Source organism: Alexandromys fortis, unplaced genomic scaffold, assembly GCF_014885135.2.
Source record: "Alexandromys fortis isolate MF-2015 unplaced genomic scaffold, M_Fortis_MF-2015_v1.1 scaffold_60, whole genome shotgun sequence".
In the NCBI taxonomy this organism is placed as follows: Eukaryota; Metazoa; Chordata; class Mammalia; order Rodentia; family Cricetidae; genus Alexandromys; species Alexandromys fortis.
In genome coordinates, this window is record NW_026067946.1 from 9,546,555 (window position 1) to 9,564,662 (window position 18,108).

Consider the following 18,108-nt stretch of genomic DNA (forward strand, 5'->3'; position numbering starts at 1 on the left):
CTCTTTGTTCAGAGTCTCCTGTTCTTTCCTAACCTGGTGTAGGAGAATGTGTTAGCCTCTGCCTATGAGTCAGTGCAGACTGGGACCTTAGATCTCTATCTGTCTTTGACTGGAGAGTCAGATACATGATCCTGTGTTCTGCTTCCATCCCTGACCATCCTCTGCAGCACGCCCAGTGAGCTAATAGTGTTGGGATGTTTCTCCTAGCTGATGAGTGAATATGCTAGGAACAGGGCCATGCTTGGCTCTCATCCTTTAGGTGGCCTAGGAACAGTCATGATGTCTTAGGGATTTGTTGAGGAGAGAAAGCAAAGGTTGGAGAAATTAAACCCAACCCCAGGCCTTCCATCTCTTCTCTATGAATTGAAGAGGGTCAGAGAAGAACTGTGAAAAGCTATGCTATGACTGAACAGTCATAAAATATTACTTTCTATCTATTGACCATGAGATTAGGAATGCACATTCTAAAATATTTGGTATAAGCTGTTATCTACAACAAAAAGGACTCAGTGGGCTATAGTTATAGATTTGTGCATACATATGTAGACACAGGCATACATATAACTCTATGTAGGTAATGATAACAATCAAAGAAAAGAAACTATTCATTTGAGAGTGGTGGCAAGAGAGAGTACCTGGGAAGGTCTAGAATGAGGGACAGAAAAAGGAACAGTGGTATAGTTCTATTTTATTTAAAAATGTATATTTAAAAAGAATTTTAAAAGGTTCATTCTTACCTAAGCCCAAATGAATGCTAGGTAGACATTTGCAATAACATCAACTCTTTCTCACTACACACAGCCTTACTGACCCCTGCCCTGCTCACCCCAATAATCTAGAGGATAAAATTTAAAAGAATGAAAACGCTGCTCATTTCTGAGTCTTATTGCCATCATTCTGACAAAGTGTGCTTCCTTGTTCCAATGCACTCATTTCTCAATAGTGTACCCTATATTTTGCTTCTGAAATTTGCCTTAGACGTAAGAAAATTGAGTTTCCAACTGTTTCACCTCTTTGAAATGATATAGTTCCACTGCTATAAATAACCAGCATTCTGTTGCTATCAACAGGAATCTATAAGGAATTTAGTCTAAATCGTCACCTGCAAAGAGGGATGCCAGAGTGATTTCTGCAAGGTGAGAAATGAGCTAGGTGACCCAGCCAGCCCAGATGACAAGACACAAAGGCCCACATCCATCATATCAATGTACCCCTGCTATATTTCATGTTCAGGTCATTGACTCAAACAGCAGTACCTAAACTAGCAGCTATGAGTTGTTAAGGTACTGCAAGACAAGAAATCCAGTTAAGATGCAATAATAATTGGAACCAGAAGGAATGATATTAAGACCAAGGGTCCCTCTGTCTATTATCATTTTTTTAGAAGCAGAAGAAAGAGCAAGAGTGACACTTGGTGGCCATTACAAGACAGAACAAAGGACTGATCAATGCTCTTCCCCGATCAACATTGTTCTGGTGATGTGAAGATAAGAAAAGAAGTGCATTGTTCATTAAAAATATATAAATAAAATAAACAAGGCCTGTGTTTGCAGCAATAGCCTCTAGTGTCACCCTTGCTCTCTGATTAGTACCTTAATAAGAGATTGACACAATAGGCAGATGCTCTGAAGGGGCATAAGCTAGCAAATTCGAAGGACTTTTCAGAAGAAATGAAGTCACTGAAATGCTAACTCATGTAAGGACTTAGTTGGGCAAAACTTTATGATGAGCACTGTGATGTTTATTCTTGGGTGTCAACTTTATTAAAACTGAAGTGTCTAGGTACCTCTGTGAGGGAGTTTCTTGACTGAATCATTTGAAGTGGGAAGACCCATCTTAAATCCAGATCTTTTGAAGTGGGAAGATCCATCTTATGTTTGGGACATGCCTTTTGGTGACAGCCTATATGAAGGACATGGAAGAAGGAAACACTCTTTGACTGTTTCTCTCTCTTGCAGGTAAATAGAGACTACTCTTAGAGACTATTTCTTTGCGATTCCAATGTATACTGAAGATTACCAAAGACATCTGGCCTCATGGACTAAGCAACTAGTGGACTCTTAAACTTTCTGTTAATAGACATACATTGTTGGAAGAGCTGGAACACAGCCTGTGAGTCACTCCGATAATCATATATATTTATAGTGTATGAGTGCATGCACCTGTACAAATACAGATATATTTGTTTATGTTCATTCTATCGGTTCTCTTCCTCTAGAGAAACCTGACTACTATGGCACCACCTTTAAGTGCAGCCATACTCAACCAATGCACAGAACCTGGTCATGGTTCTCTACAAGGAAATATTTCTAACCTTTGTTTAAATCCAAATTACTCCTATGAAGATATTTCAGTACAACCCAATTCATTTCCAGCCACGAATATGTTCTTACCTGTATTTTACCAGTAAATATCTAAACAAGGAAAGTGCTGATGCCAAAGCAGTTACTCAACGAATGCACCCATAAACAGACGGAAAAGGTGCAAGCAAGAGGAAATCAGGATGATTTGTATACATACTTAAAACAGGTGTTTTTTTTTCTGCAGTATGAGTCACCAAGGTATAGCAATAGGTAGGTAAGTATCTGTGGCTAAGGTATTATGTAGACAGGCCCTGGAAATGATTTTAAGCCTTGTCTATATAGTGGGTTCATCCAAAAAGTTTTAATATGCCTTTATGCAGTCACCACCAGATAATTAATAAAAATCTCTGAGACTAGGTCTCAAGTATGCAGTTTATCTGAAGGTCACAGTTAACTCTAATGTGACTCTGCAGGTGAGCACTGATGTGTCAGAAGGGTATTCCCAAATCTCCAGAACTCCTCAAACTCCTAAAAATGATCAACAACTTCAAAAGGCTTTTAATTAGATTATATTTCTTGATTGACAGTTACTATATAATACATCAAAATGAACAACTAAAAAATTCATTAACTCAGTGTCTTGGCTTGAATATGAATGTGTCCCCATGGGCCCATGTATTTGAATGTTTGGTTCCCACTTAGTGAATGTTTAGGAAGGATTAAGAGGTGTGAACTCATTGGAGGACATGTACCAATGGGGGTGGGATTTGAAGTTTAAAAATCCCACACCAGTCCCAGTTTCACTCTTTCTCTTCTTCCTGCCTGTGGATCAGGCCGTAAGCTCTTGGCTACTGCTCTGGCACCATGCTTGCCTGACTGCTGCCATGCTCTTCACCATGATGATGATGGGCTAACCTTGTGAGACTGCCAGCAAGTCTCCAGTTAAATGATTTCTTTTATAAACTGCTTTAGACGTGGTGTCTCTTCACATCCATAGAACAGTAACTAAGACAGACACTGGAAGCCAGGTGTGCTGTATTGCTGCGACAGGCCTGGCTGCTTGGTGGAATGTGGGTGTTGGCACTTTGGATTAGGAAGGCAGCTGGATGCTTCAAATGGGTCTCAATGGACCATCCTAGTGGGATCTTGGAAGGCCATAGTGCTGAGAGCAATGTGGACTGTGGAGGCTGAGACCAAGAGGCTCCAGAAGGGAAGAATACTAGCAAGTAGCCTATAGATCATTCGCGTGATAGTTTGGCAATGAATGTGTTTGCATTTTTACCCTGGTCCCAAGACTCTGCCTGAGGCTAAATGAAAGCATTTTGGACTAATGTCCTTAGAAGAGGAGATTTCAAGACAACCTACCATAGACTGTGTCACATAGATATTAATGACCATATATATATGGTCACAGGCACACACACACACACACATATATGGAGCAAGCAAGACAGGAAGAGCACCTTGAGGATCAGAAGAGCACCAGGGAAGGGAATGTTGGAGCCAAGTTCTATGATCCAGAAGATGAGAAAGAAAGTTCAAAGAAAGGCCTGATACTAAATAGAATACTGGGAGTGGTGTACTCAGGGTAAGACCCTGCACAGATAATCCTTAAATCCTTTAAAAGGAAAAGGCTTGAGAGATTTCCTCTGTATGTATGCATGCATGTACATGCACACACACACACACAAACATATCTTATGTCTGTCTTAACAGAAGGCATCTGGGTACTCAGGGATGCTTTGGAATTGTCAGTTTTAACATGCAAGTTTGGTATAAGTAGGTCGAGGAAACCTCACCTCCCACACATGCAGATGCAAAAGGAAATCACATTCTAATTACCCCTCCAGACAGCTATAAATATGCATACTTGATACTTCACAGATACCGTATGAAAATTCAACAAGTGATAGCTTTTGAAAGTGTGGCAGGGATAAGGCATCTGAACCCATGTCACTGAGTGTTTGCTTCATTGATTATAAAGGGGGTAAGCGCAGATTCCTATAAAAGCTGATGTTTTACACTGCACCATTGGAAGCATGGAATCTTGACGGGAAGTGGAAGGTTTCACAGTTATGCTGTATCATCCAGAACACACACAGCCTGCCTTCTTTTCATTTTTAATAATTCCTTTATTTCTTGAGATCAATACAATTACTTCATTTTCCCTTTCCTTTCTCTCTCTTCAAATTCTCCCAAGTATACTCCTTTGCTCTATTTCAAATTCATGGCTTCTTTTTTCATAACTGTCACAGGCACACACACACACACACACACATGTATATATGTAGTATATTTTCCTAAATATACAAAACTTGATTGGTCTATAAAATGTTACTTGTATGTATATGTATGTTTTAAGGTCTGAACTTTGGTACTGGATAACTAATTAGGGTACTCATCGCTGAGAAAGACTGTTTCCTCCACTCTCTGCATTCCTTAGTTGTCAACAGTTCTGTATCTAGCATTGAGGCCATCCACATTACCGTATGTATTGGTGTCATCCTTAGCATGGGTACTGGTGTCATTTTTGCTCAGGTCATGTTTCAGCAACCATGTTGCTTGGACTTCATGAATGTAGTCTCTGACATTTCTAGGAGACACAATTTCACAGCAAACTTCCTGCTACTCTGGTTCTTAGAAATTTCCCATCCCTCAGCTTTAGTAGGTAATGCCTCCAGAAGTTAGTCCCTTGGGAAGCCGAGGATAGGGAACCTGAAATGACCCTATCCTATAGCAATACTGACGAATATCTTTCATATCACCATAGAACCTTCATCTGGTGATGGATGGAGATAGAGACAGAGACCCACACTGGAGCACTGGACTGAGCTCCCAAGGTCCCAATGAGGAGCAGATGGAGGGAGAACACGAGCAAGGATGTCAGGACCACGGGGGGTGCACCCACCCACTGAGACAGTGGGGCTGATCTATTGGGAGCTCACCAAGGCCAGCTGGACTGTGACTGAAAAAGCATGGGATAAAACCGGACTCTCTGATCATGGCGAACAATGAGGACTGATGAGAAGCCAAGGTCAATGGCAAGGGGTTTTGATCCTACTTCATGTTCCGGCTTGGTGGGAGCCTAGCCAGGTTGGATGTTCACCTTCCTAGACATGGACGGAGGGGGGAGGACCTTGGACTTTCCACAGGGCAGGGAACCATGACTGCTCTTCGGATTGGAGAGGGAGGGGGAGAGGAGTGGGAGGAGGGGGAGAAGAGTGGGGGAGGGGGAGAAGAGTGGGGGAAGGGGAGAAGAGTGGGGGAGGGGGAGGGAAATGGGAGGCTGGGAGGAGGCGGAAACTTTTTTTTCTTATTCTCAATAAAAAAAAAAAAAAGAAATTTCCCATCCCTCTTTGCAACGGTCCCTAAGGCTTAGGTATAGGAGTTGTATTGTAGATGTACCCATTGGGACTGGACTATACAACTCTGCATTTTGATTTGCTATGTTTTTTTTAAATAATGATCTCCTTCTGCTGCAAAGAGAACTCTCCTTGATGAAACTATACTTTGTGACAACTACAATTACCTGTAGATATAAAGTCAAATTTGTATAATGTAGTCAGGGATTAGTTGGTTTTGCGATCTAGCAGTTGTAGGTTCCCCTTCAAGACCCATAACTTCACTAGCTCTGAGTAGTTGGCTACATTTTCATTACTAAGTCAGATTCCATTTTTGTTAAATGAGTCTTAAGTCCAATAAGAGAGCTGTTGGTTACTGTCAAGGTATATATGTTACCACTGCACCCCTTGGGTTATGGTGCCATGTTGGTCATTGTTGTGGTTCATAGGCATCATGACTGGGTAGGAGTGTTACTTGCTTCACTCTTTTGGAAGCTTTCAGTGTGCCTTTAGGTTCCCTAAAAGTAATTCTCAGGGAAAATGCTTTCAGATAAAATCCAACCCAGGAGCCTCTTCTTCCTGTGTCTAAAGTGCTTGCTTCTTATATGTTTATAGCTTGTCTTTATAATGCTATGTTAACACATAAAAATAATAGTTTTCTTAGGCCAGTTGACAGCTACTTAAGTAGTACAGTTGACTTTTTAGGATAGAATGTCCCTTTTCTTATGAAAAGATATGATGCGGGAGGATGGGGGGAGGAAAAAGAAAGAAAAGAAGGAAGGAAGGAAGGAAGGAAGGAAGGAAGGAAGGAAGGAAGGAAGGAAGGAAGGAAGGAAGGAAGGAAAACATTGGCTCCAGAATATTTGGATACCAAAGGATCAAGTGCCTCACATCTAGATATAACTAAATTCTATGATATTATCTGTGGATTATCATCAAAATCTAAAGTCATTGTTCTCTTATTTTCAATATTGGAAGTTAAAAAATTCTATACCTATAAATAAAAAAATATTCATAGTCTTTCAAAACAGTGAGGTACTGTTGTGGAAAAGGCCCAAAAACATCAGTGCACATGCCCAAACTTCAGGCCCAGACATGCCACTCACTCACTGTGAAACAGGAGCAAGCTAGTTTATTTCTCGGACTGCAGAGTAGACTTCACCCCACTCTCCGAGCATGACTATGGATAAATATCAGGATCTTCAGTTTTACATTTTCTTCATCTTGAATCTCACCTGGGTAAGGTTTTTCTCTCTTGATTGTGCTCTTAAAAACAAAATTTTTGTCTTAGAGAAATGTTAATCAGACACAGTTTATAACACTGCTGCTTTTGAGTCTAATGCTAAAGAACCAGCAATATCTAAGTACAACACAGGAAATATATTTGATTAAACATTGTTAAACATGGTATTAAGCAAATATATTCAAATAAAAGATAGTAAGTATCTACAGAAATATTTATATACAATATATGTAAAACAAGATCCTGTCTTAATCAGTTGATAAAATATAGTGACTAGAAACTAGCAAGAATTTAACTCGATCTTACTTGAAACAGTGATGCTGGTTCAACACAGTGCTCCCAGTGATTTTAAAAAACACTGCAAATAGCAAAGACCACTGATTATATATGTCACATATATGCTTAAACCTATACAGTTATAGGGAGAGAGGGAAGTCTTGAATGACTGTACATAGTTTGACAAGGATATGGCCAAGTCAAGTATTAATGCCTCAGCCCCAAGGGAGTGGCAAAACCTTCCCCAGGTAAGGTTCAGAGGGATGGCAAAGCCTTCTTCTGGTCCAAATGGAAATGTTGACAGTGTGCACAGAAAATGACCCCCATAGCTTTCTCCTTCTGGATGTTTACAGCCTGAAGACTGGTCTCTTTACACAGAGTACTTCTACTTAAACTAGGTAAACTTACTGGACTCCAGGCTGATGCAGCTATCCATCAGAGAAGCCGGGCCACCTAGTTCCAGCTTTTCTGTGTACATGTGTCCGTATGTTTGTCTCCTCTTCATTCTCTCTCCACCCCAGTTAGATCAAGACCTGGAGCTGTGCAAAGGATGACATAGAAGATTTACACATGTATACATACACACAGATATAAATGTGCATGCATTGCACGTATATGGATGTGTGAGTACATTCATTTGTTTTGATTTTTTTTTTACATTTCATTTTGTTGGGAGAGCGGGTAGGTGTATGCATCCCTTACGTGCATATGGTGGTCAGAGGCCAACCCTCAGGAGTCAGTCCTCTCCTTCCACTATGAGGATTTCAGGAACTAAATTCAGGTCATCAAGCTTTTCAGAGAAAGTACCTTTCCCCAAAAGCCACCTCAGTGGACTGAGTATGTGCATTTGTGCAGGGTAAGTACTCTGACCCAACAATCTGTATGAAAAGGTGAAAATAGGAAACATTTGGGGAATCGACGTAATGTGCCACGTGGGAAACTCCACTCCTGACCTCATGTGCTAGGTCCTAGGCAAGATATAGGTATGCTAAAAGAATTGTATAAAATTACCTTATGGATTGGGAGATGGTTCAAGGAGTAAAGACACTTGCCATGGGAGTCTGACAACCCATATAAGAAAGCTGAATCTGGTTGCATGCATATGTAATCCCTGCATTCCTAGAACAAAATGGGAAGCAGAGACAGGAGGATTGCTCAGGAGCATATTGAATATCTAGCCTATAGCACACAGTCAAAGACAGAGATACTGAAAGGCCCAGCTTCAACAACACAGAAGGAGAGAACTCCAAGGCCCCTACATTTAACCTACCTACAGACTTATTTAAGCTGCTGAGGAAATGTAGATGAATCTCATGTTCAGACTTGGGTCCCCATTAATGATAGATCTCATTATGGATATGAGAACATTGCACAATGTGGACAATAAGTCTGAAATCAGAAAATAAGAGATTCTTCTTTCCCCCTTTCTGCCATCTTTCATGCCAGACTTTGGCTCTGTTGGTAAGAGAAAAAAAATCTATGCCATAATAGTCAGGAATCTAATAAGTGTACCATCCAAAAGACACAAAGTTACTGGACATTAAGCAAATATTAAGCCACCAACTCTTATAATCATGATATGTCATTTGATTTATCAAGAAAGATATTTTTAACAAAATTTCATTTTTTGTTATTATCAATTTGCATTATCTCTTTTGATTAAATGTATATATATAATTATGACAATATAAACAAAGTATTTAAAGTCTTAATATTATGATGAAAAGTTTTTGGAAGATATATTTGAAAATGTTATGTATATAGTCGTAATATATATTTGTATATATATTTATTTGCAATAATATATGATAAGGTGATTAACAATAATTTAAAATTTAAGTTATATTATATTAAGAAAAAATCCTGTATGGAAGTAGGAGTGGAAATACAATTTCAAGGAAAATATAGATGTTTCAAATTATCTAATTATTAAGATTTTATTTCTATATATTTTGAACGATATTGAGCCTCAACAAATAGATATCCAAGATACATATATTTTATTTGGTACATTAAAATGTTTGTTTTTATGTTTAGGATGTGCAATATTGGGCAACTGGAAAGATGTTTCAACAGTTCGGAATACGTACTGCTCCTCTACAGAGCCCAAGTTGGGTTCCCAGCACCCATGTTGGGCAGCTCACACCTGCCAGTGACTCCTGATGCCTCTGGCTCTGCAGGCACTAACACTCACAAGTGCACATACACACACCACACATAGACCAAACATACACATACAAAACTAATGAAAATTAGGAAAACATTTGTGATATATGAAATTATATTGCATTTATTTAAACTCATGACAAACTATATGTCAAAAGAATACTCTGGGTCTAAAAATATGACCATGTTTTCAGGCCAGCCTGGGCTATAGAGTGGAACCCTATTTCAAAACAACAGGAACAAAAGTTCTATAGACCACTTTGCCACATATTAAATAATCTATCATGCATGTTTTGACAAGATTCCAAATGTTGTATTTAGTTCTAGACTAAAGGCATATACAAAACAAATGAGCCATATTTTAAGTCCATTCATTATTTCACACCAGCCCAGTTTGACCAGAAATATTTAAACTATTTCAGCTGCCACATTTAAAAAAAATAATGTTAGGATCCAAATCCAGAATAACAAGCAGCATTTTGTACATGAAGAAGTGTATTTGACGGTTCAGATTTTAGTTCTGTTTGTAAATTGCTTTTCAGAGAAATCCACAGATGATACGCTCAGTACATGCCCGGTGGTTGAAAGTTTTCGAATGTGGCTTATTTTTCTATTACTTTGTCAAATACATTTTCATGCAGAAGAAATCAATAAGATTTAGCTTTCTCAAATCACACGTGAGTGCTGCATTGCTCACAGCTACACCCCGTGGCTCAAAACTGTTGATTTAAAAATGCCCAAATGCCCCAACACCACAGGACAGCAGTCTACTGAAAGCGTCAGGTTAGAACCTAAGGTTATTCAGATGCGGACAGAACACCTGGACAGATTTTCAGCTGGGGAAAGACTGACTAGTAAAGAACTAAGTTAAATAATACTTAGTTTATATCAAAGCATCTATAACAGCCGCAAAACTCTTATTGTCACATTCTAGCAAGCTAGACCTAAGCCACACAAACAAATATTTTAGACATACTTCTATGGCACCTATATTAGTTATTTTTCTTGTTGCTATGACTTAAATGGGGAAGGGTGTGTTTTGGTTCACAGTTGTGTTGCAGCCCATCATGGCGGGGAAGTCATGACCGCAGGGACCCGAGGCAGTACTCATAACTGTATTCCCAGTCAAGACGCAGAGAGTAAAAAATGCTTATACTTAGTGTATTTTCTCCTTAACATTAAAACAGAGAGATCTGCATTTATCATTTGCCCTTGATTTCTGATTATAACTCTCAGTACTGAATGAAGCATTTATCTAATTATCTTTCAATTAATAAAAAAACCAGGAGTCAGATATGGGGAAAGAACCTAAATGATCAGAGAAGCCACCAGTGACCTCCTATCTCTCTTCTGTCCTCTATCCAAAAGAACTGAGATTCTCTCTCTGCCCTGCCTTACTACTTCCTGTCTCCTATCTCTCCACAGTCCTCTGAGACTCTATGGTTAATTTTGATTGGCTAATGACCAAATGACTAGCTCTGCCCTCTAACCCAAAGCAAGCTTTATGGTCAGAATGAAATCAAAATATCAAGTTAACAACTGACCATGTAGGTGATGTATGCTTCCTGTAAAATTCACCCTGGAAAAACAGCCCAAGGCTATGCATCCCCCAGCACATGACCTCAGCCTAGCTGTTCGACATTGTTTCCTCTTTACCTGTGTGGTCATGAGAAAGTCATGGCACCCTTCAGTGAAGCATGAACTCTTACTGCCAGCGGGTGCTATGAGAATTATGAGAAATCATGCACAGGAAGTCCTCAACACCAGAACGCGCACACAGAGAACACTCAATATCCATGCATTACTAGTTCACAGAGAAGGCTGATGTACCCATTTATAAACCTAAAAGAGTGGTCATTGAAATCACAATAACTTCCTGGCTGCTTGTCTTTAAAAAGTTTCTTAATATTTCTGACCCCGGTTTCCAATCTATAAATTGGAACTGAAAAAGATTAGCAGTTAATACCCAAGGATTAACTTTAAACAGAATGGTAGGAATTCAACACATTAGGAATTCGACAGGCATTCTCTTTTCGCTGAAGACAATGGGAATGTGTATAGTAGGATGAGGATGTTATTCTGCTGTTTGAACCCTTTTGAGGGGCCTGCCACCCTGCCCCCAAATAAATCACATGGAGGTTTATTCTTAGTTATGCATGCCAGGCCCTAGCTTGGCTTTTTTTTTTTTTTTTTTTTTTTTTCAGTTTTTTTTTTTTTTTTTTTTTTTTTTTTTTTTTTTTTTTTGGTCAGTTTTTCTTAATTTGCATTATCCCATCTACCTTTTGGCTCTGGGTTTTTAACCATTCTCTTACTTCTGTGAATCTTTCTTCGTGGATTGCTGTATAGCTAGATGGCTGGCCCCTGATGTCCTCCTCCGTCTCAGCTACTTCTCCTAACCAAACCCCTTTTCCCAGTTTTTCTCCTTCTATATACTCTCTCTGCCTGTCAGCCCCACCTATCCTTTCTCCTGTCTCGCTATTGGCCGTTCAGATCTTTATTAGACACTCAGGTGTTTCAGACAGGTACAGTAACACAGCTTCACGGAGTTAAACAAATGCAACATCAACAAAAGTAAAACACCTTAAAAGAATATTCCTAACAAATGGGGGCCGTAAAAAAAAAAGGGCTATTGGGTCACTCACAACCACCTACACGTTGCATGTTCAGTTCCAGGAGATACCCTCTTCTGGACTCTGTGGACACCTAAAATCACACACACACACACACACACACACACACACAATAGATAGATAGATAGATAGATAGATAGATAGATAGATAGATAGATAGATAGATAGATAGATAAAATATTTAAGTAAAAGGAAAGCAAAAAGACAACAGAAGCAAATGAACTTTGATTGCTGACCTCTGGAGGCCCTGTGTTCTTTTACTCTTAAGGCAATGCAGCAAAAAAAAGAGGACCAGTAACTGGATCAAGGCAAAGGAATACTGAAGACTAGAGAAGTAAATGTGACACACACAAGAGAGTACGAGAAAAAATCGCCGAGAGTTCAAGTATATGCCTAGGCTAGTGAGGAGGCAGCTTAGCAACCAGGGCCTGAGTCAGCTTCCCCAACATAAACTTCGGTAGAGAAGCCTACGGACCGCAGAGGGAACCAAACTATTTCTTTGGGTGGAATTGAGTTTCTTCTTAAACGACATATTAAGAACCATCCATATCTATATAAGAAAGTCTTACAGCTGTCATCTCTTTCCTTAGGGGAGTGAGTCTAGGACCACCATAGATTCCCCATCCACAGATTCTTACGTTTCTAAGGTGAAATGGTGCAGTACTTGCCCACAACCCACACTTGCCATTCTCTGTACGTCGGAATGCTTCTAAATTACCTGTAAGGTCAATGCAATGTAAATGCTTTATTAATAGTTGCTAATGGACTATTTCAGAAATAATGACGAGGAAAATAATTCTGCATGGTCTGTACAGATACAAGATCTGTTTCTGAGTATTTTGCACTGGGAGTTAAATTCCATTTGTGCTTAATTAGCAGATATTAAAGATTAACTCTACTTATATTACTTGACCTCTCAAAACTGTCTCTTCCATGAGAAAAGGCACAAGTGTGGGAGGGGAGTGAATGACTTCTCAGTAATCATGCACACAGTAATGATGGCATCATCTCAGAGAATTCAGATAGAAGCTCTCTTATTTTAAATCACTAATGAAAGGATCGAGATGAACCACTAAGTTTTGACATCTTAAGGATTTTGTCCTTTGATGTTTCATCTTTGTTTTTTATCAAAAGCGAAAGATATATTTTTGCTTGATTAGATTTTTTTCTCATTTTGAAAGTAATTCCACATATAGCTCATAGACGTGGTTGTTAAGTTGACTGTTGGAATATTACTATTTCTGTCTATAATGCAATTTCCTTGATATGGGCTTTCTGTGGACGTTTCATACAAGAATAGAGACCTTAACGATAGGCTGTATTATAGCTTAACAAGATTGTCACTGAGAATCAATCCAAAACAGTTTGCACTCTTGGACAACCAGTCAAACAGTTAATGGCTGAGAAAATTCCCCAGCTAATTTGCCAGATGAAGACTCAGTGGTTTAAAGTTTCCCGTAACTTATCTCCAGTATCCTGCTCAGCACACTGTCACCGAAAATCCTATAAAATGACTGGTGTGCAGGAATCCTCTCTGTCCCTTTTGGGGTACCTGCTTCTTAAAAAAAAAAAAAAAGAATATTCCCACTAGTGCCTATTTATAGTCCAGTGATAGAGCTGACAGACAATGGACAGAAAAGGCCAGCATCTGTCTACCTGTTTGCATTCCTCACCAAGTCCTACTATGATAAGGGAGGGCACTATGCTGCCATCCTGAAGACCCATAGGGGAGACTAAAAAGGAAAAACATGTCCCTGTTTACCTGACCCACTTGAATCTTCCTCCTAAGCTCAAAGTTTTATAAAACCAGTTTTCAGAAGGTACCATACAGAATATTAAATATCCTCAATAATTCAAATTACTCCAGAGAATAGTAATGCCTCTTTCCAGGGTATCTTGAGGGTGACGTGTCAGTAATGATTAGATAGCAGGGGTCCACTGCACTAGATGTAGGATAGGCTAGTCCCTCCTGTCTGGGGACCCTTAGGCCCTGTAGTCTGGACTAATGCCTACAGATATCTGAATCTGCCTCAACTCCATGTCTCGGTAGTAGGAGCAATTTGGGAAGGGGAAAACAATTGTAGGGAAGGGTGAGCATTTTGACAGATATGAGTAAACTTTGTGTTACAACACAAAAAGAAAACAGGCCTGAGAATGAGAGCCTACCTACACCAGATCTGGTTAGTTCTGATAAAATAGTCTCTTCAGACATTTTCTCAATGTTTAAGTTTTGGAGGATGCTATTTGAGAAATCCAACATCCTCATCTCAAAATGGAAGAACTGTCATGGGAGCATTAGGAAGCCTTCACCCAAGGCTCCCACTGCATCAGAGAGAGAAGTGGAGCTTTCAGTAGGTTCTAGATTTCTTCTGGGTGATATTATTATTCTGTGAAAGAGTAGAAAGACTGTTGGATTCTTTTTTTTATTTTTTTTTATTTCTTTATTAATTAATTAAAGATTTCTGTCTCTTCCCCACCGCCGCCTCCCCTTTCCCTTAAGACCCAAATGCAGTTATTCTATCCATGGTGCTACTCCAGAAATTCTCTACAGAGGAGTCTTTTAAACCAAACTGAGAAATGTTTATCTTCACGCCATATTGTTCTGTTCCCACTTTCCTTGTAGAGTTGCACAGTTAAAAACCCGTGTTGTGGTCCCAATTATTCTTGGATTCTCAAGGTAACTTTCTATACGGCAACAGGCTATTGATTGACACACATGAGCAGGATACAAGGAATGTGCTTCCAGTACAGTGCCTGTATTCACAAATGTGTGTGTATGCGCATGCAAATGCAAGACCCTTTGTTGAAAACAAACAGATAAAGAAGCACCCAGGCTACTCTGGTCCACATCTCTCCAGCTCAGTAGTAGTATTTGTACTAAAAGGATAACTCCAAAGTAAGAGAATTTATTTTTAATATTAATCATTTCCCTTCATCTTTTGAAAGCAGCTGTGTAAGCTAAGGTTATGGGAGACCTTATACCAGATTACTTTGGAATGGAACTGTAAAGTAAAACGTGGGCTAGAGAGATGGTTCAGTGATTCAAAGGGGATGCTGGTCTTGCTGAGGACCAGAGTTCAATCCAGAAGCCACAAATCTATGTTGAGTGTTTTAGACTATGACTCCAGCTCCCAAATCATCCAATATATCTTCAGACCTCCCTGAGAAAAGCCACATATGGGTATGGGAATACACACACACACACACACACACACACACACGCACTTAAAAAATGAGGTACTAAGAAAGGCAATTGCAAAGGAGGGAAAGATGCAGAAAAGGAAACCTGCTGACCACACATTGTCTTACTAAGTGGATTCTCTATGTGGGGTATAATATTTAAATCCCCACCCATCTGTCACTCTTCTTGTTTATTTTTCATCAGTTCCACTGCAAAAACATTTGAATTTGAGATAGTTTAACTATTGAACAACTCCCAACTGTTTAATTTTTCATTAAAACCATATTGAAGCTTTATTTTATCCCCTCCTTTCCAGTCTCCAGATTTTATGAAGTAGAAAATCTTCTTTTTTCCCTTTTTTTGTTCTTGGGATATATTTTCTCACAAGTCAAGAGAACTGTCTGTTCCGGTGACGAAAAGTCGAATGTTTACTTCAGTGCTGCCACATTGATCACGTTTCCAGTTCTGGCTCCCTGAGCACAGAGCAAATTCATCCTGCTCTTGAGATTGTTGGCTTGACAGGTAGGAAGAAAACACAAAAGCAGTCTCCAGAGACTGTGTGCCTCACTGAGGCGGTGACTGATGACCATTTACCAACTTCAGGATCTTGTTGCCTTGTTGGCAAATTGATAGAATCACCTGTGACTCCGAGACTGCATTGCCCAGAATTCAAGAACTGCTTAGCATCCACTGCACAATGCATTTTTAAATGATCACATTTCAGAGTGATTTTTAGATTTTTTTTTTTTTTTTAGCACAAAGATTGAGTTCTGGGAAAGAACTAGAGTTATGCCTGTGTAGACTAGACTGGTTAAGAAGAGTCAGTACAAGAAAGCACACACTGTTGGAAAGAAAGAAAGACAAGCTTTGGAAAATCTCAAAGGCAGGGAAAGAACAGGTAACGTGCTGAGTAAAATGCGTTTTTGCTGAATGCAAACTGAGGCAGACATACTTCCAGACACTTGACTTTCCAGAGGAGGCAAGAGAATCAAATCATCATACTCTGGGAAAAGCAGGACATCTGGCAGGCGACCAGGACAAGCCTGAAGCCCTCAGAAGTCTCAGATATAGTTTCCGGTTTGGGTAAGACTCCTCTGGCAGTGTGGTCAGCAGAAGAAAAGAAGCATCCTTTTGCTACTCAGCGACTGTGGCTTGGAGGGCAGCAAGTGGATGCCATCTTTGAAGGGGAATTTACTGTTTAATGTGATCCTTCCCTGTGGACCTGAACACAGTCACAAGTCAGAGAGCCTGAAGCGTCACTACAGCAAAGGGAAGACAGCAGGGGAGATAGAAACGGAAAATAGAAAGCTATTTTGATTTTATCTTATCGTTAAAATGCATATTTAATTTATTATCTTTCTTGAATTTATGAAATTTTGCTTTTGAAATAATTTTCACCTCTAATTTGTAATGATTGCTTGCATCTTTCTATGTCGTTTTTATTCCTCTGCTTACTTTTTCTTTCATTTAATTAACCTTGCTTTTCTTCTGTTTTCCCACAATACTTTCTTTTATCTCATTCATTTAGTATTTGTGCATTTACCAAAAATGATATTTAACTTGATAGTATATCCTGTACCGCTTTTTATCTTTTTATTTTATGACCATTGTTAACAAACCAGTGGGCTTTAATCAAATATGTATATATATGTATATGTGTATATGTGTGTATGTGTATATATGTATATATGTATATATCTGTATCTTACATGGTTTGATGTAATTGATGTTACAGTAGCTTGCATGACATTGGGGATTGTTTATTTTTATTTATCCTTTGAGAATTTCACACATTTACAATAAATACTGATAATATCTGACACAGCTGCCCTACAACTCCTCTGAGAGGTTCCCCCAGTTCAGACATCTCCAGTTCAGCTTCGAGTCCCTTTCCCCACCCCACTCATCCTCCCATGACTAAATTCAGTCAGTGCTGCTATACGTGCAAGAGTGTAGGGCCAGCCACTAGAGCATGGGCAATCTCCCCCAGAACACATTGTGGGAGAAAACTGACTCTTCCTCTCCCAAAGACATGATTTATGCGCTTTTTATCTGTTGATGTCAATAGCTCATCTGCTAAAGAGGGGACTGCATGAGCCCCTCTCCCATCCATATTGATATTTTGACTGACTTACAAGTCTTATGCAGGCAACCACAGTGGTTTAAGGAAATGATCAACACTCTGAGGAGGGTGGAATAGGGGGTGAGATTGGGTGGGGGTAGGGGGAGAGAAGAAGAGGAGGGGAGGGAGTGGGAATTGGATTTGACATGTAAAATGGGAAAAGATAGTTGTTTTATTTTTTTTAATACATTTAAAAATCTGATTCACCCTTGCCCTCTCCTACCTGTATGTGATCTGGGGAGTTATCGGGTGTTTAGAAAGTAGCAGGGTAAGTGACAATGGCATTCTGTGATGCAACTTACAAGAAGTTATCTCTCATCATGGTGTGGGTTTTTTGAGTTGATGAGTCTGTTTACGAGTTACCCATGTTCTTGTAAGTAACCTTTCGTTCATACTTTGTAAATAAGCCAAATAAGTTCTTTTGTTCCTCATGTTGGATTTTGGCACAGTTATTTCTTTAGTCTGTCATCATTGATTTGTTTCTGGAATAAAGATATTTGTTTACATTTTTCTAGGAAAAAGGAGTTAATTCAGCATTTGTGGTCTCTGCCACATTTCCTAGAAATGTTGCCTCTGAAAAAAAAGGAGGGGAGTGTTTTTTCCCCACATTCTTCTTAGCATTCATTATCTTTATTAATGCTTTTGATAATGACCATTTAGACTGGGGTAGGCTGGAATTTCAGTATAACTTTGATTTGCATTGTTCTGATGGAGAAATTGTATATTTTTTTCATATTTACTAGTAAGTCATTTGTGCTTTCTGTTTGTGAAGTTTCTGGTCAGATCTCTGGCCCATGTATTGTTGATGGCTATTGTTCTTTTGTTGTTCACTCTGTTCATGTATCC